This window comes from Chinchilla lanigera, unplaced genomic scaffold (assembly GCF_000276665.1).
Source record: "Chinchilla lanigera isolate Chin_1 unplaced genomic scaffold, ChiLan1.0 scaffold00011, whole genome shotgun sequence".
Classification (NCBI taxonomy): Eukaryota; Metazoa; Chordata; class Mammalia; order Rodentia; family Chinchillidae; genus Chinchilla; species Chinchilla lanigera.
Window position 1 is genome coordinate 32,617,501 of NW_004955412.1, and position 27,348 is coordinate 32,644,848.

Sequence of the window (27,348 nt, forward strand, 5' to 3'; positions counted from 1 at the left end):
TTGGGTCTTTGAATTTGGGGGGGCTGATGTTTTTTAATTCTTTATATGTTCTAGATAGAAGCCCTTTGTCTGAGGGATAGTCAGCTAAAATGTTTTCCCAATTTGTGGGTTTTCTTTTTACTCTGCTGGTGATTTCTTTAGATGTGCAGAAACTTTTCAGTAGGATGAGATCCCAGTTGTTGATTCTTTGAGATATTTTGTGTGCAGTTTGGCTTTTGTTCATGAACTCTCTGCATACAACTATGTCTCACGGTTTTTTCTTACTTTGTCTTCCAATAGATTTAGTATTTCTGTTTTATTTTACTTTTTTTTTTGTTTTGTTTTGTTTTTTCTCCGGTACCGGGAACCGAACTCACGACCTTGCGCTTGCCAGGCAGGCGCTTTTGCCGCTGAGCTAAATCCCCAGCCCCAGTATTTCTGTTTTAATATTGAGATCTGTGATCCATTTTGACTTGAGTTTGGTGCATGATGATAGACTAGGGTCTATTTTCAGCCTTCAGCAAGTGGAAAGCCAGTTTTTCCAGCACCATTTATTAAAGAAGCTATCTTTCTTCCAGTGAGTTTCTTTGGCCCCTTTGTCAAAGATGAGGTGGTTGAGTGTGTTTGTGATTGTGGCTGTTTCTTCCAGTCTGTTCCATTGATTCTCTGATCTGTTTTTAGCTAGTACCAGGTTGATTTTATTACAGTAGCTTTGCAGTATAATTTCCACCTGACTTGTCTTTGCTGCCCAGGATTGCTTTTGCTATTCTGGGTCTCTTCTGGTTCCAGATGAATTTAAGGAGTTGTTTCTCTAGGTCTGTGAGGTATGCTAATGGTTGTTTAATGGGAATTGCATTGAATCTGTACAACAATTTTGATAGTATGGCCATTTTCACAACGTTGGTTCTTCCTATTCATGAGCAAGGAATATTTTTCCATTTACTGAAATCCTCTTTGATCTCTTTTCTCAGAGTGCTATAGTTTTCATTGAATAGTTCTTTTATTTCTTTTGTTAGATTGATTCCTAAATATTTCAATTTCTTGGATACTGTTGTGAAAGGAATGGTTTCCTTAATTTCTCTCTCAGTCTGATTGTTGTTTGTGTATAGGAACACTATTAATTTTTGAGTGTTAACTTTTTATCAAGCTACACTGCTGAATTTGTTGATTAATTCAAGGAGTCTTCTTGTAGAGTTTTTGGGGTCTTCCATGTAAAGTATCTTGTCATCTGCAAATAGTGATAATTTTAGTTCTTCCTTTCCTATCCTTATTCCATTTCTCTCTCTTGTCTAATTGCTCTGGCTAATGCTTCCAGAACTATGTTGAATAGGAGTGGCGACAGTGGACATCCTTGTCTTGTTCCTGATTTTAAAGTGAAAGCTTTCAGTTTTTGTCCATTTAATGTGATGTTGGCTGTTGGTTTGAGACAGGTCACTCTTACTCTTGGGTAGTTGGGGGTAGAACCACTGAGATAAAGAACAGGTGGAAGTATGATTCAGACTCAAGTTTCTCCATAAATAAGAGAGCTGGACAAGCGCCTTCTAAATATAGTCTCCATTGCCATTGTTTTAGTTCTCTTGTTTTTGATGAAATCCTTTATTCAGCTAAAAAAGAAAGTAGGATTCTTGTGCCCAGGGACTTGACTTTCCCCTTATGGGAGACAAGATTGTGCCCACTGAGACACCCAGCCTTTTGTGCCCTTCTCCCCTGGCATAGCAGGTGGAACTCTCCAGGTGTTACATCAAAAGGAGGAAAGCGAGCACAGTTCCACAGCCAGTCTCACCTGAGAGAGGCTGGAGGACTCTATCCAGTTCAGTGTCCCTCCCTTTGTCCATCAGCCATAACATTTCACAAGACTCAGGCTTCTAAGATCAGTCAGTGCTGCTATATTTGCCTGAGTTCTTAGGTAAGTCTGAGGGGAGTTTAGTGTTTAGTGTTCAGGCCTCATGGTTAGGACCATTTCCGAGCCCAGCCTTCACTGAATTCTGAGATTTTCCTTAAAAAACAAAGCAAAACAAACAGACAAACCAAAACACTAAATTCAATCAATAGCCTGAAGGTGGAAACAATAGCTTCTGCACACAGAAATCCCAGGATGAGCTACTGGAAACTGAATGGGAACTTCTGAATGGGAGTCTCTTGGTTGTTTCTCTCCCAGGACTTTGCCTCTGAAACAAGAGGAAGCACTAGCCCAGCAAGGGTGCTGTGCAGCCTCATAGTTAGCAGCACTGGTGGCACCACTGGCCTCCTCAGTCTCCTCAGCTGATGTATTTTAGGACAAGGTTAGATCAGAAAGGCACACCAGTGAACACAGGCTGTCCATGTCTGTCCCTATGTCCAAAGCCCTGTGGCTGTGGTGTGGAAGAACTGCTGCTGCTAGTCTCCTCACTGACTGATTTTTGCAGATACTCAGCTTCAAGAAGATGTTCCTTTCCACATTTATCACAGCTCTGGTGACTCTCATGAACAAGTCCTCTAAGCACGCTCCTAGCAAAATCAAGACACACTTCCCTGAAGAAGCCATAAAATTCAACCAACAGCAGTTGTAAAACTTATAACACACAAGTCTGGCAATGAAAAAAAAAATGTAGCCTCTTGATATAAGGCATCTTGAAAATTCTTAAAATCTTGCATCCCTCTCACTTTACAGCTTTTATCAGTTATGCTGTTCTTGTTTGTGACTGTAATAAATACAGCTGGGTTTTTATGTGAATCTACATGTGTACTTCTTGGTGTGAAGTCCTCAGAGTCAGGTCAGTCACAGAGATGACAAGGCTTCCAATGAAGATGGCAAGCTTCAGTCACGATTGCCCCACAATCTGTCTAGATATAACAGGAAGACTTTTGGGGCAGGCTCTGGGCCTTTAATTAGCTTCATTGCTTTGGTAAACCAGGGAGAAATTCAATGTTATGAGGCACCCTTTGAGGTCCAATCTATACTGTTTCATAACATCATGCTCCACTATCAAAAATATCAACATTTTCAAGAAAGATGGCTCTGTAGTGAATGACTGTAGATGACTGTCCAGCACCAACAGCCCACACATTGGGCTCAGAGGTTTTTCTCTTCATAGTCCTCCTTCTGGCATCATCTCTTCTGAGAGGCTATAGGGCATAGTCTCTTGCTGTTTGAGATAGCATGTTGCTTCTCTTTGATTTCAAAAAATTCTGAATAAATATGGAAATTCTATTGGTAGTTATATTAAAGGGTACATATTTTATTAAAAATTGTAAGGTGAAACATGGTGGGTTGAATTGGACATGAACCCATCTTCCATATTCCAAACCTACTTCTCACTATTTCCTCTAAAACCAATCTCAAGTTTTGCCACTGTTTATTGGTTGTTTTCTATTGCAATTTATTTAAAAATTATTGAAAACTGTATTTTTGCATCATGCTAGTTGCTGGCAACATGAATTTGAAAAATCAAATTGATTGATTGAAAAACCAAGTTGTCATTGCTCTAGGTGAGCAAAGGATCTGAAGACAGTGAATGTGCATGTACATTTTTCCAGGCATAATGTGCATGATTATTATACTGTATGTTGACTTTTTTGAGTGTGGTAGGCACTATTCTAAGATGACCCCCTAGTTCTGCCTCACCTTTAGTATGTACATATTTTCTGTAATTTCTTTCTCTTGAGTGTCAATGGGTCCCAGAAATATCAAGGGACATGTTCTGTATGATTAGTTGGCTGTAATCAAATGGGAGATTATCCTGTGGGTCAACCAGCGCTATTAAAAGAAGGTGATGTGTCAGAGACGCCTTTTGTGCAGGCCTGGAGGAAAGCAGTATAGGCAAGGAAGAACAAATCTAGAACCCAAGGACAGCCCTTGGGAGCTGAGGGTGATATCAGAAAGAAAATAGGATCTCAGGGTTGTAGGTCCTAGGAAATAGCTTGACCGGCAACCTGATGGAGCTTGAAAGTGGATCTTTCCTGACCTTCAAGACACTGTATGAAGAAACAGCCAGCTCAGACCTCAATTTCATCCTCCTGAGACTCCAAAGAGGCTATCCAGCTAACACATGTGAACACTTAACCTACAGAGACCATAAGGCAATAAAATTGGGTTATGTTACATCATTATGTTTGTGGTAATCTGTTTTACAACAACATAATGCTCAAGCACTGACTTTATACCAAATACAAGGTGATTGGAGGAGAAGGAATGGTTCATTTTGTCTGGGAAGGTATAATGGCTTGTGTTTAGGTGTTCCCCCAAAGCTTCTTGCATTATACATGGGGCTTTTGAGAGGTGGCTGGATCTAAAGTGTGTGACTGCAATTGATTCATGCTAGGATGAATCAGTTGGATTAAGGGTGCTGAGATTAAGGGTGAGTGCTACCCTAAGGGTGGTTATCATGGATACGATATAAGGAACCAGAAGATGTTTGTTGTTTGTCACTTACTTGGTGCTTTGATTCTTCACTGCTTGCTGCCTTCCGCCCACCATGAACTGTTTTCCCTCTGTGATCCCCCACTGCCATGCCACCTGGCCCTGCAGCCAGTCAACTATGGACTGGAACCTCTACAAACTGTGAGCCATATAAATCTTTTCTCCTTTAACTTTGGGTGTCAGGGTTTTGTCTTAGCAGTGAGAAAAGTAAGACAGAGTGATGCTCTAGAGCAGAGGTGGTGTCTAGGTGACACTTCAAAAAAAAAAAAAAAAGCAAGAATTTGTCAAAGAGGAGTTGTTCATGGCTGTGATATTATCCAAGATATGTTTGTAGAACATCTGAGGCACTAACTTATCTAATGGTTAGCTGTCTGGTAGTCAGCTTCAATGACAGTGGCAAATACCTGAGGAATTCAACTTACAAGAAGGAAAGTGTTACTGTGACTCAGTTTGGGAGGTTTTCTTGCATGGCTGCTTGCCCTTGGTGCCAAAGCAAGGCAGTACATCATGGTGGGGTAGAAGGGGTGGGGGAACACTGCTTACTTCATGGTGACTGGGAAACAAAGGACAAAGGAAGAGTCAGGGCACCACAGATTCCCTCGAGTGCACTTTCCAATAACCTGAAGACCTCTCACTAGGGGCCTTCTCTTAAATCTCCACCATGGTTCATTGAGTTCAGCTGGGCATGAAGTGCTCAACACACAGCCTGTGAAAGATGTTTAAAATGCAGACCACAGTAGTATTTTAGTCCGTTTCTTATGCTATGGCCAAATACCTGAGATTGATTAGTTTATAAGTAATATAAATTCAATTCTGTTAGTGTTGGAGACTGGAATGTCCATTTCTGGCAGATCCATACCTTGTGAGGGTCCATCCTCTACTTCAAAGATGCTGCTGAATTGCTGCAGCCACTGAAGGAGACAGCTGTGTCCTCACATAGGAAAGGGATGGAAAGGCCAAATAAAGGCAGGAAGCTCTTATCAGACATTAATTCCCTTTACAAGTGTGGAGTCTTCATGTTCTAATCACCTCCCCAAAACCTCTTCTTCTCCTATCATCACTTTGGTGACTAGGTTTCAGGTTGTACAAGCTAGAGAGTCACCATACTTTAGAACCATAGTGGTAGTGTACCTATATTCATTTTCTTCCTTTCTTCCTTCCATTCTTTCTTTCTTTCTTTTCTCTCTTTCTTCTTTCTTTCTTTTCTCTCTTTCTTCTTTCTTTCTTTCTTTCTTTCTTTCTTTCTTTCTTTCTTTCTTTCTTATTTTCTTTCTTTCTTTCTTTCTTTCTTTCTTTCTTTCTTATTTTCTTTCTTTCTTATTTTCTTTCTTTCTTTCTTTCTTTCTTTCTTTCTTTCTTTCTTCCTTTCTTCCTTTCTTCCTTTCTTCCTTTTCTTTTCCTTTTTTTTTGAGATAGGGTCTCCCTATGCAGTGCAGGCTGGCCTCAAACTCACAGTGATCCTCCTGCCTCAGCCTCCCGAGTACTAGAATTACAGGAGTGTGTACCACACCCACTGTTTCTTCTTTCTTAAGGCAACTATTTCTCAATTTTATATACAGGGACTTTTTCATGCATGAAATGATGAAATTAACCTTCCTTCCCACATCACTGATAACTCACATATGTGCTGCGATTCAGCATCTTCTCTGTCCCTCACCTCATCAGTAGCTTCATTTTGATGCACTCCTAAGTCAATAATACATTACTAACACACAGCAAAAACTTGAATGGACATTTCCATCTTATCTCATGACCTCTTCTCAGTGTTCTGACTGCCAGCATTCTTAAATGGTTAATGCATCACATCAGACTCATAAACTCAGCAACTCAAAGTCACTTAATGTCTGGTCAAATACACTGTTTTTATCCGAAAGTGGTCAACAGCCTGTGCTCCCACTTCATGTCCCATGTCCTCACTTGGGGTGACTAAGCAGCACGTGACCATCTTCTCTTTATTATATGGTCAGATACTCATGCATCACCCTGTCAGCCGAGAGTGCTGGACTCACTGTACAAGTCCCACCAGTGCAGTAAAACCTGAATTCAATAGTGCTAAGGACCTCCACTTCCTGACATCTTCTGTTGTTCCATTTTTAAACAAAATAGTCGATAGCCTTTGTGCCACTGATTCTGCCTTCTTCTGTTTTCCCAAAATTGCTTGGAAACCTTGCACCAAACTTACAGTACTTAATCGTAGGTGAATTGTTCATAAATGTCAGTGGGAACCCATCTGTACCCATAGATTTTCTTTATCTCAATAGCCTTTATTATGCTTTCTACCCTTCAGACACTGATTTTTGCCCCTGACAACCTCAATTTCTTCTTCCCTAGCAGAGTCTCAAGGAGAAAGCGGATGTACTTTTTTATTTCTTTCTTGCCCCCATTTCTGTCTTTCCCTTGAGGAAGTCCATTCTTATCACTCACACTAACCCTTGACTTTTCACACAATCACACATACACTTCCTCAAGGAGCAGAGGAAATCATTTTCTAAAGTCACTCCACAGTAATTCGCTTTGACAGAATCATATCCATGGCCCTACTTTCTGCTTTCTGGGATGGTCTTCTCCACTTTGTATCATTCCATGTATGGCCAGTTGAGGATCTTTATGCCACAAATGTACTCAGGACATGCAAAATAAATGAGGATGTCAGATTTCATTTGGCTCCAAATCTAATTTTCCTCCTCTGATTTAGGTGACCATGTGGTCCAAAGAATTTTAGCAAGAGTTGTATTTTTTTTTCTTTTTTTCTGTAACTTGCCAGTAAGAAACAGTCCTCAGAGCTATTCTCTTGGTGGGTTCCAGGAATGTATTAAACTTAAGGTAAAGATAATTTGCCTCAGCATTCAATATGACTGTATCATTAGTGTTCTGAGTGCTATTGTGGGCTACTTCCTTCTTAAATGCTTGTGGTTCTTAAGGCACACTCAAATTTCGAAACTGTTGAGGACCTCAGCCTGTTTGGAGCAATCCATGGGGTCTCATGAGAAAAGGAGTGCATGTGTTCCTTTCTCTTTATCTTGTTCCCTGCATTTGGTTTCATGGGGCTTAGGAAATGTGCATTTCTCCTAGTGCTTTATTTTTAAGGGACTTAGAAATAATCATTCGAAAGGTGAATGCTTGCCCGGCTGACAGTCAGGCCCACCATTGCTTCTGTTCCTCCAGGGGGCTACTGTGCTTACCCAATTTATAATTTGCAAAACCCAGTCTGCTGCCTCTAATTTAAAATGTGGGAATGTTTTGTATGGGGCTTGGCTCCTGAAAATGTTAGATTTGGAGCTTTATATTCAACTACAGCTGGCACCTTTATTAGCCTATTTGTTTTATAGTTTAATATCAGGTCACTTTTTACTGTGAATAGTGCTTGCTTAATAAGGGAAAAAAAAATCATGTGCTTCCTCCCTGAAGGTGGGTGTTTCTGTCAGGAAACAATGAGATGTTTTGCCTATTTTTAGACAGCAGGAATCAACCTAAATGAAAATTTCGCCATGTTTGCTATTCTTAGTAAATCCCCAAAGGAAAGCATGTACCCCTAGACTTCCCTGTCCCTGGTAGTGTTACTACTAACACTTGCAATTGTTCATTTAGGGGGACCTCTTCCAGGTGCTAGTTTTGACCATCTCTTCCATCCCAAAAATGCAGTTACTAACTAATTCTCAGTGAATGGTACATGTTCTGTTTCATGTAGGCACAACATAAAGGAATTCCATATTGTTTTTCTTTTCAGCAGGCTTTTAATTAGTATATATGGTGATCTGGGAAACTCAGTCAGCATGATACCTACAGCCAAGACAATGCCAGTGGCCTTGTTGCCAAAAAATAATGGTGAGATGAAACTGATAGGCAGCCATTTTGATAGGAGCTCTAAAAAATTAGTGACTATTTGGATGCTGTATTCATTAGGACAGATAAGTGCTTTGACAAAGATAATTTATTCTTCATTGGTTCCTACAGGATTTCCATGGGCCAGAAGCTCTTTTCTGGAACAATGGCACTTCCTGCTAATTTTTTCTGCTTATATCACCAGCCTTCTGTCTGTCAAGATGATGGTGGGTAACTTGAGGTGATTTAAATTGTAGTTTTGAGTGGAAGTTCCAGCTTTAATCTAGTCCCAGCTACTGAGTACGTCCCTTTATTTCATTGGAAAGTTTTAATAGGCCTTTGTAACTTAAAGACATTTTTACAGTCCTATTTCACATTGTTTGTCCGTTAGGAGCACTTTCAAACCTGTGTGACTCTAAATTTCTGGTACTTTAATTCTGTTTCTTTTTATGCACATAACAGCCAACTCCATCCTGAAACCATCCTTCTTAAAATACCTTGCCAAACACAGCAAGGGAAGATCAGCATATGCTAGCATTCTGACTCTTTCCAAATGCTTCTCTGAGTCACACAGGCTCTGTAGGCACTTGGTCTGTCTTCCATGTTAACAAGGGTGACAGTTTTACCAAATGTTTCACTACAGCAAAGCAGGGATTTCCAGCTTGCTAGGTCTGTTTCCTCACTGTCTACCACTAAACTGCTAAGCTGGTGTCAGATATTTCCGATTTTTTAAAATGACAGCATCTACTTCAAGGCCTTGACTTCTGCATTGGTTGGGATCATGTTAGCTTTTGCAACAAATATCCCAACATTTTAATGCCATGATAAAATGAAGGTTTGTTTTTTTCTTGACATAAATTCTAGTGCAATTGTTCTGGAGTCATAAGTTTGGCTTTCCTTCAATGACAATGCAAAGATCCAGGAACCTTCTGTCCTGTGACTCTACTATGTCCTAGAAAGGCAAGTTCTCAGCAATCAGCCATTGGAAGAAGGAAGAGTAGAAGACTTGTAGCTATGGACCACACTTTAAAGCCGTACTTATCACTTCTGCTTAGATTCCATTTTGCTAGCATTCCATTACTACATCACATCACCTTACTGGAAGGATACTGGTAAAGACTGCTTCTGTCTAGTCAGACCCTTCTTAGTACAAAAGGGTGAATCACATCTTCTGATAAATTGCCAAAGGCTTTGATGGCAGAAAGCTGCTTTACTACAGATGGAAAAGTGCTTTAGAAGGAATTACTGAGAGCTATTAATGAGAAAAGCAGTTAGTGTATAGTTGGCTCTTTCCATCTATAGGTTCTACATGCATTAATTCAACCAATTTTGGATGAAAAATATTTTTTTAAAAATTACATTTGTACTGAACATATAGAAGCCTTTTCTTGTCATAATCCCCTAAATAACACAGAACAACTTTTCATAAAATTTACTTCGTACTAAATATGTTAAGCATTCCAAAGATGGTTTAAAGTATACAAATACATGGATTATATGCAGATATTGCACCATTCTATTTAATAGACATGAGCATCTTCAGATTTTAATATACTCTGGGGCCCTGGAGCTGATATCGTACAGTAATGAGAGATGGGGTTACATATCTTAAATATAACATTTTCACCACTTTCCACTACTTTTGTGACAAGATGTGTTACTTTGTGGGCCTAAATTTGACAATTTTGTTTGGGAAGAGTTAATGTCAAGGCAAAACACTAAGCTTAATGAACAAAGCACATACATTCATGCGTAAGCACAGGCACATGTATACACACATTTATGAAGTTCTTTTAAGAGCAACATGATTCCAAATGTATTCACCTTATTATATATCATTTTATTAAGTCATCATTTTATTAAGTTGTGGAATATGTAGGCCATGCATTTCTCTACCTAATTTTTATGCGTAAAGTTTTGCTGTGCAAGCCTAGTGTCAGTCTGAACTGACACATGTCGTACATGGGTCTTCTCCAAGCTACCATTCTGTGGTGTATCTTGTTCTATTACCTTACTTCAAAATATGGTATTAGAAGCCAACAAAAAAACCAAAATTATCCTCATTTTTGAAAAAATAACTTCCAACACTATCATTAATAATACTCCTAGTTCACTCTAATTTTCTGACACATTGTCATGTTCTGTTATTATAGCTGCTACCCAATTCCTGGTTGTTTTAGGAATAGTATTAGTGTAATGACAGAGTTTATCTACAGTACACAAAGGGGCTGGGGATTTAGCTCAGCGGCAAAAGCGCCTGCCTGGCAAGTGCAAGGTCGTGAGTTCGGTTCCCGGTACCGGAGAAAAACCAAAAAAAAAAAAAAAAAAAAAAAAAATACAGTACACAATATGCTGGAGCATACATTTCCAATAATAGAAACACTATGGTTTTTACATTAATCATAAAGGGAATTGATAATTGCCTATGGGAGGTTTTACTTATGTGCAAGAGACGTTTGACCCAATTATGCTTGCATGGTGAGGGATGAATACACTGCATTATGATACACAGATCATTGGTAGATTTTAAGGGAGTAAAGGAGCTATCCCAAGGGAAGAAGCCTTGCGTGAGTGTTCAAAATTTAAAAACTATAATACTGTCATTTCATCACCTGTCACAGCTCAGAAGTCTAATCCTATTCAATGCAGAAGATGAAAAAGTAAACCTGGTATGTTCAGTAACAGTAAGTGCCTGTCATTCAAATCCCAGGATTCCGATGGATTTAGAGAGAAGAAACAGGCACTTTTACAAGAAGCCAAAACCTGTAATGGTGGCTGGTGACTGGTTTTTCACAAGGATAAACTGAAGTTAATGCAAGTGGCTTCTGAATATCTATGCACCACCAAAAGATAGGCTACCCATCTGACTTCTAAAGCCACCAGCTACATTTTTTGAAACTTTAAGGTTCTATTTAGGGTTGATACATCTGAGTGAGAAATCGAAGGCCGACTAATTCCAGATCAAGTCCTTTCTTACATGTCTGACTATTCCAAGGCTGAAAGTTTCTTATGTTTGCTTGCTTGCTTATTTCTAGTGAATTGCAACAGCAGGCAGTTATAAGGCAGAGAAAGATCCTGTTAGCCATAGGCAGGAATTCTGTTTCCACCATGAATTACATGTCCTTCAGATTTTATGTTCATTTATAGAATTGAAACACAAAATAGCTCCAGTATAAAATGATGGTAAAACTCTTCTCTGGAGTATATGTACCTAAGTGTCTTAGTTACTTTCTTCATCACTCAAACACATACTTGACACCTATTAGGTAGAGGAGGAGAGGTTTATTTTGCCTTACAACTTATAGATATTTCAGTCCATATTCTGTTGGCTCCAAGACAGGGCTGCATGATAGAAGGGCCAGATAAAGGAAAGCTGTTCAGAGTATGGCGGACTGGCAGCGGGGGGAGGGGCCCGGGAGTGAAACTCTTCTAGGCCACACCCTCAATGACTCGCCCCTTCTGCCCAGGACCCACCTCCTAACAGCAAGTACAAAAGAAGCCCACATAATCTGTTCACCACCTACAAGCCATGTTTATGAGCACCTGAGCCTTCAGGAAACATTTCAGACCTAAATCATAACATGAAATCTTACTTTATCTTTCTGTCTAATACTGATTCCCTTTCCCATCTTCCCAAAGCTTGTGGTGAGCACTTCAATTTTTCCTATCAGTTACTGTAATAAGGAAAAATTTTAACTAGTCCCCTCCCTGATGTATGATCCTCAATCCTCATGTGAGGGAAGAACCTCGACCATTGCTCCCTGGGTGAGATCATGCTAGATGGCAAATGGTGATTGGACAGTCAGTTCTGCAACTGTAGGTTATTGTATACATTTTCATGGTAGCAGACAGAGAAGTGGTAGGAATCAGTGAGAGCAAAGCCGGCTGGCATGACAAAAAGCAAACTTCATTGTCACAGACTGTCGATGGGGATTGCAGCAAAGAACCACAATCATCCTCTGGGAGCTGATAGAGTGGACCCAGCTAACATCCAGCAGGAACGCATATCTCAGGTCTAGCAGTGCCAGAAATAGTTTTGCCCACAATCAATGAGCTAAAAGAACCTCAGATGAGAAGCATAGCCTTAGCTGACCACCTGATTCCAGCCTGGCCACCTCAGAGTAAAAAACCTTTGGAGTTCTGGCCCATGACAACTATGAGAACATAAGCACCTTATTTTTTTAAGCATCTTATATTGAACTACTTTATCAATGCGAATATGTTATGCTACAATAGAAAACTAACAAACTATACCTCAAATTTCCAATTAATGTTTGACTCATTCTTTCATTTCATGTTTATTCTTTCTTATGAAAGATACTTATGAAGTCCCTGCAACATGACAGATGGTGTGCTAGGGAGCAGTGATAGGACACAGACTGTGTCCTTTAAGTTTTGTAAACTTCTAAGGAAAAATAGGTAAATAAAATCTGTGAGGAAAGTTCCGCATGTGTTGTAAGAGGCGTTTCTACCTGGCATATCCAGGATGTAAGGAGAATGTAAATAAGTTTTCCTGTGGAGTAGAAGAGATAAAATGAAAGACTATTAAAGATTAGAAGTTGAGAAAGGAGTTGATATTCTTTACAAAGAAAAGAGATGGAAAACATTCTGAACAGAAAAGTTCTAGGCTTGATCACACAGAGATCTTTCTCTTGGAGCTGAAAATAGGTAAGAATTGTGAAAAAGGTAAGGATGCAGCAGATGGGATAGAGAGAAAGTTGAGTCTAAAGGGATGCTGAAATGGGATGCCTTTGAGATGTGCTATTCAGAGTGCGGCTTGAGAAGCAGAGGATGGGCATCACCAGGGAATGTGGTAGACATCCACTTCACATCCATCACATACTAATATTACTGTCTTAGGGAGCTGAGGCTACTGAATCTGGGTACCACACTTTAGACAAAGGAAAGATATTGCAGTGTCAGGGTTGGATTGAAACATAATCAAACTTGTTTTAAAGAAATGGAAAGGACTAATTTAAGGGTATGAGACAGAAAACAGAGAAGGCAGTTAGAATGTGATTCTGACACTTTAGAGAAGTACACAAATCAGACACAGAAAAGAGATAAACAAGACAGGTTTTCAGGAGGCAGTAAGTCTAGAACTTGAACAGCAGACTAGATCAGCTCACTGAAGGCCACAGAGCTGTTTAAAAGGAATCTCACTGTCTGCTTGAGATTTTGTTGGAAGCATCGTTTTCAAATGTAGGTAATTAAGGAAGAAACATGAGTTTCATTTTGGACATTCTGTGGGACTGAGGCAAAGAAGTGTGTATACAGGGGTCTGGGGTCCTCAAGACAGTGAGTCATCAACTTCAGTCAGGATTTTCAGGGCCTGTGCAATGCCAAGAGAGGGACTGAGTGTGTTTCAACTGCTAGTACCTGTTTTATGTTCTCTTGTAAAATTCAGAGAGTTCCTGCAGTGATCCAGCTTCCACTGGGTACCTCTTCTTCCTTACTAAGAGAATGTTTATAAAAGCACATAAATGTTTGTAAGATAAAAAGCTTGAAATGAGTTAAATCCATGGAGCACCTCTTTAGAGTATGAGGTGAGAAGATTCTAAAGCCTCTCTAATGGGAGATGAACATGGTGTGGAGGAAAATCCACTTGCTATCAATTTTTATGTATCTTCTCTTTGGTGAACAAATATTTTTTTAAAAAGTTAATAAACCTAAGAGACTCATAAAAAGATTTGGTAGGATCTGCCTTGTACTTACAAGATGAATACCATTAAACTCAAGATATAAGAGAGGAACACATTTTAAAAAAACTTATAGTACAAAAAACACAAGGCAACTTTAGTATCGTATATATTATTTTATAAAGACCAAAAAAATCAGTGATTTTGTGAAAAGCAAAAAATAGAAGATGACGTAACAGCAAACTGAGTAAGAGTTCCATTATATCAAGAAATATTTAAGGAAACTAAAAATGTAAGAGAAGGAGTATAGGGCAGAAATAGCAATCTAAAATTTAATCACTGATGCAGAGAACATGTTTGAGAATGTAGTTTTTTCCAAAAATTTAAAAAAAGAACTAAGAAATGAGTGTATTAAAGCACGAAGTGTAGCAGTTTTAACCTAAGGAGAATTTGTGCCCTGTAAGAACAAATCATACCAAAAGGGAACAAGGTTGAAGTAATGCATATTAATTTTCTCAGTTGAATAAACATGTTAATTTATAGGTAGAAAACATTGAGTAAACACCAGGTGACATAAATGAAAAAAAGAACATAATGATGTATGAAAACAATTTAAATATAGTATATTATGTAATAAATTATTATTGTTAGATGTGATCTACCATAGTGAATGCTCAATCAGATCCTGCTTAATTAATTCATAAAATAAAGCAGAAAATAGGCATCAGAAAATTAATAGTGAGATGTTCAAACTTTTGCTTGTGCTCATGACAGATTAACTGGTACCAGAATTTCCTCCTGCTATAAACAACTAAAAAAAATGGTGCAAAATATATGAATCAGTATTTTTCAGACATTGGATAATAATATGGACTATGTTCCCTGAGAAAATGAAAATAGATGAGGTGAAGCCTGAGTCTGACTTGGTTTTCTGCCTGGAAGCACTTTCTGGAAACATATCAGTCTTGCTGAGTTGAATAGACAGACAACCGGATTCAGTGGGGAGGAGGCTATGGAGAGGAGAAAGGTCTAGAAATTGACATTTGCTTCCTCTAGGTTGTATTTGTGACATTAAGGTGTGTAAATACAGGTATGCATCTATAGTGCTGGAGATCTTTAAGTCAGGTAGTTTCTAGAACATAAAAAGGGCTGGGAGATATTTAATTTCTGACCAGCTAAACTGGAGATACCTTGTTAGACATGTAGGAAAGATAGTGAAGACAATAGAAGTATCACAATACAGAAAAAAACCATAGTAAACTGTACATTTATTCTTTAAAATGATGAGTAAAATTGGTATGCTCTAACAAGATTGATTACTAAAATACAGAGAAGATGACAAGTAGCAAAAGAAAGATGGAAGAAGGCTATAGAACTACAACTTCCACAGACATTAAAAGAACAGAAAAATGTATAAAAAAGCTTTATTAGAATAAATTTCACATCTTAAATGAAATGGGGGAGCCTGAAAAAAGAAAAATTACTAAAATTATTCAAAGAATAAATAGAAAATTTGAATATATATACTGTAAATTGTTCCCACAATAAAAACTCCAGACACAGTGGCATTACTAGTTAATTAAATCAAGTAGCTAAGAAAGAAATAGGACTAAACCTATTGAAACCATTTCAGGAAACATAGAAGAAAGGAGTGGTGCTCAATTAAATTTATGAGATCAGCATTCTACTGATATCAATAGCAAAGAAATTACAATGAAAAATCTATGAATCAAAGTTACATATAAACATAAACACAAGAATTCTTGATAATATGTTATAAAATTGAATTTGGAAATGTATGAATAGGATAACTCATCATGACAAGTAGATTGTATTCTAAGAATGCAAGGCTGGCTTAATATTTGAAAGCAATCAATATAACTTACACTAACAAAATGATGGAGACAAAAATCAATAGAAACAGAAAAAGTATCAACAAAATTCAATGTCTATTCATAATATAAAGTAAACAAATAATACAAAAGGATTAGTTTCTCAGCCTTATAATTGTCATCCACAGAAAATCTGTTACTATTATAGTACTTGATGGGGAAAGATTTGGTATTTTCTGTCTAAGGTTGCAAACAAAGGGAGAATACCTGCTATCATTACGTCTGTTAATCATTGATTTGGATGTCCTAGGCAGTGCCAAAGTGTAAGAAAAAGAACACTCCATTGTGTATGCATACACATTTTCTTTATCCAGGAACAAGTTTGAGTTGTTCACAGGAAAATAGATACACCTTGAGATTATAACACTAAGTGAAATAAATCAGACACAGCAGATTAAATATCACACAATTTCTCTATGAGAAACTCAAATCATAACTCATTTTGAAAAAATAAAAGATAAATGATAGAAAAGAGAGTGGTAGATTTTATGGAGTTGAGCAGAGGGTCTGTTAATGGGAAGAGTCAGGGATAAAGGGGAAATAAAATGAATTATTGTGATATATTCCAGTTTCTAAAGAGGAATATAATTATTATGTATCATAAACATATACTAGTAAGAATAAATGAAAGAATACCATATATAGATTAGAAAAAAAGGCAAATTATTGAAGTCACAGATTATATAAACAGAAAATGTGAAAGAATCTACAAAACCCACTAGGATCAATAAGCAAATTTAGAAATGTTGACTGCTATATAACCAGTATCTAGAAATTAAATTTATTTCTGCATGCTAAAAATGAATTGGAAAATTCAATTTTAAAAAATTCTATCTATAGTAGCATCAAAATCCAAAACAGTTAAGGATAAATTTTTAAATATATATGATTATATATGTATACATATATATTTATCATTTCAAAGGATAAATAATCTACACATATGCTATATATGATTTCTTCCTTTGAAACTATCAAATATTGTGGGCATTTTTTAAAATTAGGAAATTTGAATAATAGGACAGATGATACACCACACTTATGGGTTAAAAGATAATGCTTTTAACATGTGAACACTTCCCAAATTATGCATTTGTTGAACAAAATTCTAACCAAAATCGCAGTGTGACTTTGGTAGAAACTGACAAACTGACCGAGCATAGCCATATGTATAAATTCAACTGATTTTAAGCAGAGAGACCATGGCAATGGACTTGAAGAAGTGTCTTGAAATGTCTTTCAATGCATTGTATTTAAAAATAACCACAACAAACAGTTAAACAAATTAAAAACTAGATGTATATATAGAATAGATTAAATATCCATCTTCATTTTATATTTTATACAAACTCAACTCAAAATGGATCATACACCTGTAGTTTTTGTAAAACATAAATACAAAAACTATGAAAGATTTAGGGAAAAAAGAGAGAAAATCTGTGTGACCTGGAATAGGTAAATATTCTTTAGATTCAAGCAAAGAATGTACAAACCCAAAGAGAAAATTAAGAAATTGAATCTAATGAAAATCTAAATTTTAATCTTTCAAATCATGACCTTTTATGAAAATGTGAGACAAGCCACAAAATGTAAAAAAAAATCTCAATCTGAGCATATGAAAAATTCCTTGTATCCATAATTTACAAAACACTGGTGCACTATGGGAAGTAGTTCAAGCCAAGTCAGGGCAACTTAATGACTCTGCAAAACCCTGTCTCAAAACCAAAAATAAGATAATGGTTGGGAACATAGCTCATTGCAAACACATTGAACCCACTGTACTGGATTCGATGTCCAGTACTAAAAAAATAAAGTTATAACCCAAATTAAATGGATAGGTAACCCAATTCTTTCTTAATGGGCAAGTATTGAAAAAATAAGCCTCAAAAGATCAACAGGAAATGTCAATAATCACATAAAAAGATGTTCAACTTCAAGCACGTCATCAAGGAAATGCAAACTAAAACCAAGATGGATACTTTTCTATGCTTCTGAGAATGAATAAAATGGAAAAAAGTTAAGTGTCTGAGGATGTAGAAACAAGTAGAGCTCTCTTTTATTGCTGTAGGAATGTTAAAACATATTGTTACTAGGCATGATAAAAATGTACAGCCAACTTGGAAAACAGCTTTCATAGTTTGTATAATAAACATGCCTTAACATACAAAGCTAGTAATCCCTAGATATTTATTGAACATTAAGTAAAAGCATCCCCACAAAAATGAATATGCACAAATATTCACAGCAGCTTCATTCATAATAGACAGGAACTAGTAATAATTCAATATTTCTCAAAAAGTGAGTGGCTAAAAAACTTTGTATACTGCCCCTACTGTGGAATCTTCTTGAGTGATGGAAAGAAACTTTGATAATAAATTAGACTGGATAGTCCAAAAAACCCTATGCTGAGTTTAGAAAAAAAGAGCTAGCAAAAAAGACATCATATTACAGATGCTTCATTGCTTCGTGACTCATGATGGTGTTATGTCCACATTACCCTACCCTAAGTTGAAAATATCTGTAATCACAAATGCATGTAATGTAAGTATCCTACATCACAGTTTAGACTCACCTAACTTCAATTCACTCAGAACACTTGCATTAGTTTATGATTGGGCAAAATCATCCAACACAAAGCCTATTTTTGGTAGTACAAGGATGACTCTCTTGTGCAATTTATTGAATGCAGTACACTATGGAGTGTTAATTGTTTCTTCCCATGACAGTGTGGCTGTGACTATGCTGCCTAGCATCATAAGAAGAGTTGTAACACATATTATGAGCTTGGAAAAAGATCAAAATTCAAAAACTGAAGTATGGGTTTTGCTGAGTGTATATCATTTTCTCACCATTGCAAAGTCAAAAAAACTGTAAGTTGAAATATTATAAATTGGAGCTCATCTACCTATGCTTCCAGTTCTATGAAAGTCTAGGAAAGACAAAACCAAATTATACCAAGAGGCTGTCGAGCTTTGATGCATGGGATCAGGCGTGGGATGTGGAGATTGATAAAATATAGGAGAAGCGATATGAAGTGGTTTTGGATGATGTTGGAAATATTTTACACCTATTTACAATGATGGTTACATAAATATATGTATAACTGTCAGAACTCTCAGACTGTACCCCTTTTTGTGTGGTGATTGGGATGGAACCCATGGCCCCATGCATGCTAAGCAACATCTCCAGCACAGACTGTAAACTTCAAATTCAAATTATTGCATTTATCATATGCAGAATGTACCTTCATGAAACTGATGGGGTTTATAAATGGTTTTAAATTTCTCTTTGTATTGATTCTGCATTTTCCAGATTTTTCTCTCCTAATTCATGTATTATTGAAATACCTTTTGTTTACATCCCTTGTGAGAGTTAGTACATTATATAACACACCTTAATTCTTTTTTCATCCCTTTTTCCTCCCCTCCCTCCCCAAACCATCCATCTCTTGATCCCCTTGCTTCTTTTTATACATGTTTGCAGTACATAATGTTTACACTTCCGGTGGGGAGTTGGTACATGTACATAACACATCCCACATCCCAATTACCTTTTTCATTTCTTTCCCTCCTTTCCTCCAGCTCTTTTTTTTTTGGTTTTGGTTTTTCTCCGGTACCGGGAACCGAACTCACGACCTTGTGCTTGCCAGGCAGGCGCTTTTGCCGCTGAGCTAAATCCCCAGCCCCTCCTCCAGCTCTTGATTCCCTTCCCCTCTGAGAAAGATCTTTCTCCCTACTTCCTATTATCTGGCTTTTATTTTGCTACTAATTTTTACTTTGGGCTTCTCATATAAGAGAAACCATGTGATATTGAGGCTGTGTGTTTCATTTATTTCACTAAACATTATATTGAAATATTATTTTTGGCCATTTTTATTGCTCATCCAGTGTGCACTCTTTGCAAGCAGTTTAGTCAACTGTAACTGATAGATCTGGAATCAGCAAAAACCATAGTCTTTTAAATCTTCTTTACTTACATACAGTTATCTCTAGGTATTCACAGGGAACTGCTTCCAGGATCCTTCCCTGCACAACATCCATGGATGCTCAAGCACCTTATATAAATTGTACAAATCATCCCACGTGCTTAAATCATTTCTGGATTAGTTATAGTACTCAGTACAATGTAAATTTGAGGTAAAGAGTTATTATACTGTAATGTTTAGGGAATAATGACAAGAAAAATAGTGTGCATTTTTAATATGAACACAACTATATTTCAAATATTTCCTGTCTGCAGATGGTTGAATCTGTAATTGATTGAATCTATGCATGCAAAACCTACAGATATTGAAGGCAGACTATATATATTTGCAGTTTTCTTTTACTAAAAATGTAGTGGATTTATAATTTACAAAGAAAAAGGAAACTACATCGGGAGATGAAGAGCCTTTGCACTTACAGCTCTGCCTGTCAATCTTTGGAGCTGACCTGTGCAGTTTCTCAACTCCAAACATAAGGATTTGGGCCCTGGGCGTGGGGGTCCAGTGAGGGGGCTGTACAACAGAAGGAAAGCACCTGGGTCATGGGGAGGCCAGAGCCAAATCAGAAGTGCAAATCAGGATGATATGAATTTTAACAAGCTCACCAGTATGTGAAATGAGACCAAGGTAAGAATAGATCAGAAATGTTCTCAAAAATGAGAGTGGATTCTTCCAGATACCTAAGAAAGCTAATTCTGCAATTGGACCCTTGGTAATGACAGCTTAGAAATAATATAGCATTATTGAGATCCCTATTTCCACTGAGAGAGAGCATGCCAGTCTCTGGTAGGAAGTATGTTCCTGGAGCAGAACTCAAGACATAATTTGTCATGCAGACAATGCACCTTTAGTAATGAGGTAAATGATATCTTCAAGAGCATGTTAAAAGCTACAGCAACCCTTCTCCAATGCTCTTAATCTAAAAATAGCAGAGCTGATGCTAAGAAGGAGACCTGGCATTGTCTATGTTGGACATAAGGTTATGGCATTTTATTCTTTAATAATCTAATTTAAATCAGTGTTAGAGAGGGTAGAATAGAAAAAGAAAGTAGTACATGTGCCTATTCAACAGTCTTTTTAAAATATCACATCTATTATTCGAGCCTTTGGCTGATGCTGGGCGCAGACAGCCTATGATTGAATCCTCTAACAGGTACCTGTAGTGCAGGCATCCTAAGTTGCTGCGATGGCCATATGCTTGAAACAACAGATGGTAGGGAGGATGTCACTCTGCAGTGAAAGTCGAAGAGCCAGACAGAAGGCTATCTCAAGGTAGAACAGGTGTGGCCAGCAGGGTTCTTTCAGGTAGAGCCAGCATTTTCTTCAGGGAAGAGCTTTCTGTCTTCTAAAGTGTTTAAGCATGGATTTGCTTAAAGTTCTATATAACGTAGAAATAATGACTTCAACTAGAAAAAATTATAAGGTAAGCCTTGTAGTTGGTGACCTTGTCTATCCAAGAAAATAAGGAATGTCAGTGTTAACAATGTTAACAACTATCTATCTTTTAGACACACTGCATCCTTTTTGTTTTTGTGATTGATTGACTGATTGATTGATTGATTTTAGTGCTGGGCATTAAACCTAGAGCCTTACCATTGAGTTATAGTCTCAGCCCTTTTGAAAACAGGCTTTGTTTTCTTTTTGTTTTATTTTCAGACAGGGTCTTGCTAAACTGCCTTAAATTTGTGTCCCCTTCCTTCAGCCTCCCAGGGTACTCAGTTTATGGACAGGCACCACCAGGCAGCCTTCAGATTACATCCTGGTGAGCTGAGACTACATGGTGGGGCATTGGGCTCATTGCTGTAGTTTGCATCTCAATGCCCCTCAATGGCCACACTTAAAGGTTTGGTCTCCAGGGAGTCACTGCAGGGAGCAGCAGGACCCTTAACAGTGGGTCTCTCAGGAGGGCCTTACAATTCTGGGACCTGTCCTTGAAAGGCAGGACACCATTAGACTCCAGCCCCTTATCTCCTTTGCTTCTCTTCAGTGAGGTGAGCAAGTTTGCTTCTCCTCACTTTAGCCATGATATGCCACCTTTTCACATGGTCGAAACAAGGGCCCATTCTGTTATGGACTCTCACTTCCAAATCTGTGAGCCAGAATAAACCTTTCTCCTTGGAAGTGATTTATCTCATGTGGTTCTTACGGTTATGAGAAGGTAACACATTATGTGTGTCTTGCCACGATTATGCACATGAATTCCTTACAAATATAATGTTCACAATTTGGGTAAATGTGACACAGAGCCAGGCATGGTTGCACACACCTGTAACCTAGCGCTCAGAAGGTCCAGGCAGGAGGATATGGAGTTTGAGTCCCCGCTGGGCAACTTAGAGAATTAGTGAGAACTTGTCTCACAATAAAAAATAAAAAAGGCCAAGGATACAGGTTGGTGTGAAAGTCCTTGGTTCAATCCTCAGTACTGAAAGAAAAATGGTGCAGAGATGCTGAAGTCCAAATTTTTCTGGAGAATGGAGATTACTGAAGTCACTCAATGGCTGGAGAGTGGCAGTAGTTTAACTCAGCATTATTTAATGTAATGACCCAGATGATTATTAAGCATCCCCCAAGACAAACAGTAAAGTACGGATGGTGCGGGGAGGCAAATCAAAACAAGTAACTGAACACAGAGAAGAGACTGAAATGTACAACGATGTATTCATTCTTTTAGATTTATCATGCTATTTAAATACAAAAGTGACCTAGAAGGTATCCTAGAGTCCAGTTCCAGCTGGTAAGATTTAAATCTAAGACTGTACCTGTAGGAGGTATTTCCACCACCCACAAGCTTAGCAAAAGAGGGTGAACCGGAGGAGACATTTACAGGGAACGAGCTGCTGGCTCCAGACAATTTCTTGTCACTAGACAAAAGGACGGTTTAAGGAAGACTGGGGAAAAAAGGCTTAGTTTTCACTGGTATGTGTTTTTTGTTTTTGTTTTAATTTTCTAATGTGATGAATTATACAAATGGAATTATGTAAATTCTGGCTTCCTATAAACATCTATATAGAAGCCGTCCTGCCAACATTAATATACTAAATCTTTACTTGCTACATTGTCTTTAACACCTAAGACCAAATTTTTGATTACAGAAATTAGACTCATTAAAGTAGAGATTACGTTTTAAGGACCCTCATTTAAAATGGGTTTCAAACAATTCGACTTTCCAATAGCCACTGGCTCTTATTGCAGCTATCTATCCCTGGGATAAACTAATACAGTAGTTTATAATAATATAATATGTTTTGTTAATTGCTCAATTCTGTTGACATCCATTTTCTCTATGCTGCTATTAAATTCCATATAGTATTATTTTAAAATACTTTAACTTATTTGGAATTACTATTTTTTTTCCTCTTTCTCACTCTAAATCATGTTTATAATTGTTTTCTCTTTAATAAGGTTCATAACAGGCTTTTACATGAATTTTTGAAATTTTCCTTTCACTTTTTGTTTTTTTAATTGATTCTTGATTGTATCTATGCTAATTACTTTTTTGCTATGTCTATTTACTTTATTGTTCTTTCTCTAATTCCTTAAAATGAGTGTTAATTCATATATTTTCATCTTTCTCCATTAATAAAGAAAACTAGGGATGCACTTAATCTTCATATTTCAAAAATTAGATGTGGGGTGTGTTTATTTTCTTTGCTCCTTTGCTTACTTGCAGTTCCCTTTGTTGGCCAAAAGCTAATCTAAGAGATTTCTCACTGTCTAAATAAAGGTTTTCTTTAAGATGGCATTGCAGCCTTCCAGCTCATTCCAGGTTGGGTAGGCAGCAGCTGCTCCCTCTGCTCAGCACTCAGCCTGTGGGCTTTGCCAGCCATGTTTGCACACGGGCAGCAAAGATTTCAGCAGGGCTTTTGGCTTCATAACCAGAGTGGCCTTGCAGGCTGAGAAGCTGGACCACCTTCCCAAATGGTTTAATGTATACAATAAGGTGCACATCACCATGCACACCCATGAATACGCAGGGCTTTCAGAACTGAACATAAACCTGGCCAGCTTCATTGAACAAGTAGCAGTGTCCATGACATAGACCCCACCCTTCTTTGCATTCCCAGGGGTAAGGGGGGCTGAACTGGACACAGGAAGGAACTAAGGGCCCCACATACACTTGCTGCGGTCAGAACTGCCATGTTGACCCTGCCGTCTCCATTTAGGGGTGGGTCTTTGCTGCAGAAAGATGCCAGCGTCACTGCCAACACCAGGAACTGAGCCTTTTCCACAAGCCACTCTCTTCAGCCATTTTCACTGCTTTGAATAAGTTCTCCCTTCTTTTCAACTTCCTGGCAACCTTAATGGTGTTCTTTGTAATGGTGTTCTTTCTGGGCTGGGTCTTGCCCCCTTTCTGATTCATTTACCAAGCCGCTGTGAAGGGTGAAATAAAGTCCTGTCTTAGAATTCAGGATCCTAAAGCTAATCCCATATCTCAAATGTGTGCTTTGATGTTGCCAATAAAACTATTATATCACTGGTCTCAAAAATAAGTAAGTAAATAAATAAATAGATAAATAAAGGTTTTCTGTCATAGTTTTATTATTTATTTCTGAATTTTGATCTGAAAAGGTTACCTAAGAAATACTTAATTTTTAAAAAATTTCTTCAAGTTTACTTTAGGTCCAGTGAAAGATCATTTTTAGTTAATTTTAAATTAATTTTTGATTTTAAATTTTAATCAAAAATTAATAATTAATTTTAAAATTAATTTTAAAGTTAATTTTTAAAAAATGAACTCTGTAATATTGTAAGATAACATCTGAGGTCAATTTTTTAAAAACTATCTTCTTTCTTTCCCCTAACTTCTTATCATTTTTTTCTACTAAATAAGCCAAATTCTAAAAAAGTATTAATCTAATGAACTTTTATCAAGTTCTTTTTGTATTATGGATATTTTGCTTTTTATAATTGACTGCATATTGTGTAGAGTTTTATGCTTATTGTACCTTAATTACTGTTTATTCTATGGATTTCTCTTTTTTATTTTTAGAAATTCTGTCCTACATTACTAACAATTATAGTCTCTCTCTGACACAGACATGTATTTTCTCTCTATTGTTTAAAAACCATATAAAATATAATATCTCCCGTAAGGTTGACTTCCATCTGTCACAATTTGTTATTGTCCTTCCACTCTGTCAGACAGGACATTTGAAAAATTCTGTTCCTTCTCCCTCTTCCCTCACTTGTGATTGTTGGTGTCCTTTAAGGAGCTTCTCCCATTTAATTTTCTCCCAACCTGTAGTTATATGTATTGATATACTGTTCTTGACAATGTTTGGAATTTCTTGTTTAAGTACATGCTGTCCTTCTCTGTTTCATTTTTCTGTATTAGTACACATTTGTAGTGCATGCATTTTACAGTCATCTTGGGGAATGTGTATACGTACGTAAAACACCTTGTTTCTTTGTTTAGTTCCCTTCTTCTTCCCTCCATTCCCTTCCTCCTCCCCTAAGTCCCTTCTCCCTCTTTTCATTCTCATTAACATTAGTAGTCCTAGCTCATGTATATGGCCTATAATATTTACCCTCATTGTGGTTATTATGTTCCTGCACATGGCACATCTTTATTCTACTAATTTCCCTATCCCCTCCCCCTCACCCCTTGACTCCGTTCCCTTGGACCCTTTCCCATTTGCAAGCAATCAGCTGCTCATCTCCTTCCACCTTTTCTTTACTCTCTGTTTTTACTTTGCCTTACTCAAATGAAGGATACCATGTGGTATTTAAACTTGTGCGATTATTTATTTCACAAAACATTATATTTTCTAGGTGTATCCACTTTCCTATAAATGTCTCAGATTTGTTCCTCTTACAGTTGAGTAGTATTCCATTATATATAGAATCCACACTTTCTTTATCCAGTCATCTGCTGGTGGATATACAGGCTGCTTCCAGAACTTAGCTTTTATGAATCTCACTGCTATGAGCACCAGTATGCATGCAGGCTGCAGTACAATGACTGAAGCTCTGTAGGGAAGATACCTAGAAAGAGGAGATAGCTAGGTCATATGGAATTTCTAATTTTACTTCTTTGAGAGATACCCATACTTATTTGGGGTTTCTTTTTTACCACGGTCATACCAGCATTTGTTGTTGTTTGATTTCTTAATGATTGCCAATCTTTCCAGAGTAAGATAAAATCTTAACATTGTTTTAATTTGAATTTCTTTGGTGGCCAAAGATGTTGTGCATTTTTCATATATTTGTTGGCCATTTGTATTTTTTTCCTATGAAGTAAGTGTCTGTTCATTTCTCTTGCCCATTTCATGACTGGGTCTTTTATTTTAAGTGGTTTCTTTTCTTTCTTTATTTTTATAGTTCTTGTATATTCTAGGTGTTAATCTTCTGTCTGAGGATTACTGGACAGAAAATTTTCCCATTTTATAGGTTGTCTTTTCACTCTACTAATTGATTCTTTTGCTGTACAGAAACTTTTTAGTCCGATATAGTCCAATTTGTTGTCTCTCACTGTCATTTCTTGTGCAACTGCGTTCTGTTTACAAAATCCTTTCCTATACTATGTCTTCAAGTGTTTTACCTATTTTACTTCTCAATAAGCTTAATGTTCCTGTTTAATGTTTAGATCTTTGATCTAAATGATTTATCCATTTTGATTTTAATTTAATTGTTGTGTTTTGTTTTGTTTTGTTTTGTTTTTCTCCAGTACCGGGAACCAAACTCACGACCTTACGCTTGCCAGGCAGGCGCTTTGCCGCTGAGCTAAATCCCCAGCCCCTTGATTTTAATTTATACATAGTGAGAGATGGGTCCAGTTTCAGTCTTCTACAAACAGAAAACCAGTTTTCCCAGTGCCACTTGTTTAATAGCCTGCCTTTCCTCAAACATAGTACATGCCTTATGTTCAAGAATGGTTTAAACACATTCTCAGAGAGTCTCACCCTAACGGCATCGGGAGGAAGGCAGGAAGTGCTCGCTTCTTACTTGTTTCTCTTTCTTTCATCTTTCTCTGTTCTGGTTCATCTTTCATCTTGGCATTGCCTATCTAGGTTGTTCTTGAGTGTCTGCTCCAAGTGAGGTATATGTGTTAATCAGTCTCTGAGTATCTCCAACTATCAATGTTGCTTCTGTGCCTGGCCTGTGAATGATATATTGATGAGCATAAGATTATAATGTAGCAGTCATTTCCTCTAAGCCGTTAGTGGATGTTGTGTCATTGACTTCTCCCTTCCTGTGTTGCAGATGAGTTCAATTGCAATCTGTTTGTCTTTCTTTTTTAAGTGCTGGATCCTTCCATGCATGAGTTTATAGTTATGTATTTATAGAGAACTTAGGCGTTTCATTGCAGTGTGCCTATGCAATGAAACATGCAATATGGCGTGTCCTTTTCCTCACCAACACATCCTGGAACAGAGTGAACCCCTTCAGTATTCAGACTCCTGTTTATCCTCAGTTTTCCCATATTTTCTCCCATGATTTGCTAGCTTTTTTTTTTCTCTTTTCTTAGTTTTTTCTTCTTTTGAGCCCGTTTTATTTGCACACTAAACTTTTGTGCCTGTTCTCTTGATTATCATCTTTCTAGTCCTCTAATCTGTGCTTTGAAATATATATTGCCTCTGATACTCTAGGCAACTATTCAAGTCTCAAAAGTGGCATTTTCTTTTGCCATTCAAC

At 37.4% G+C, this 27,348-nt stretch overlaps 1 pseudogene; it reads left to right on the top strand.

Moving 5' to 3' along the window:
• Positions 1 to 20,899: 20,899 nt before the first annotated feature.
• Positions 20,900 to 23,752, top strand: LOC106147863 (annotated as a pseudogene).
• Positions 23,753 to 27,348: the final 3,596 nt, after the last annotated feature.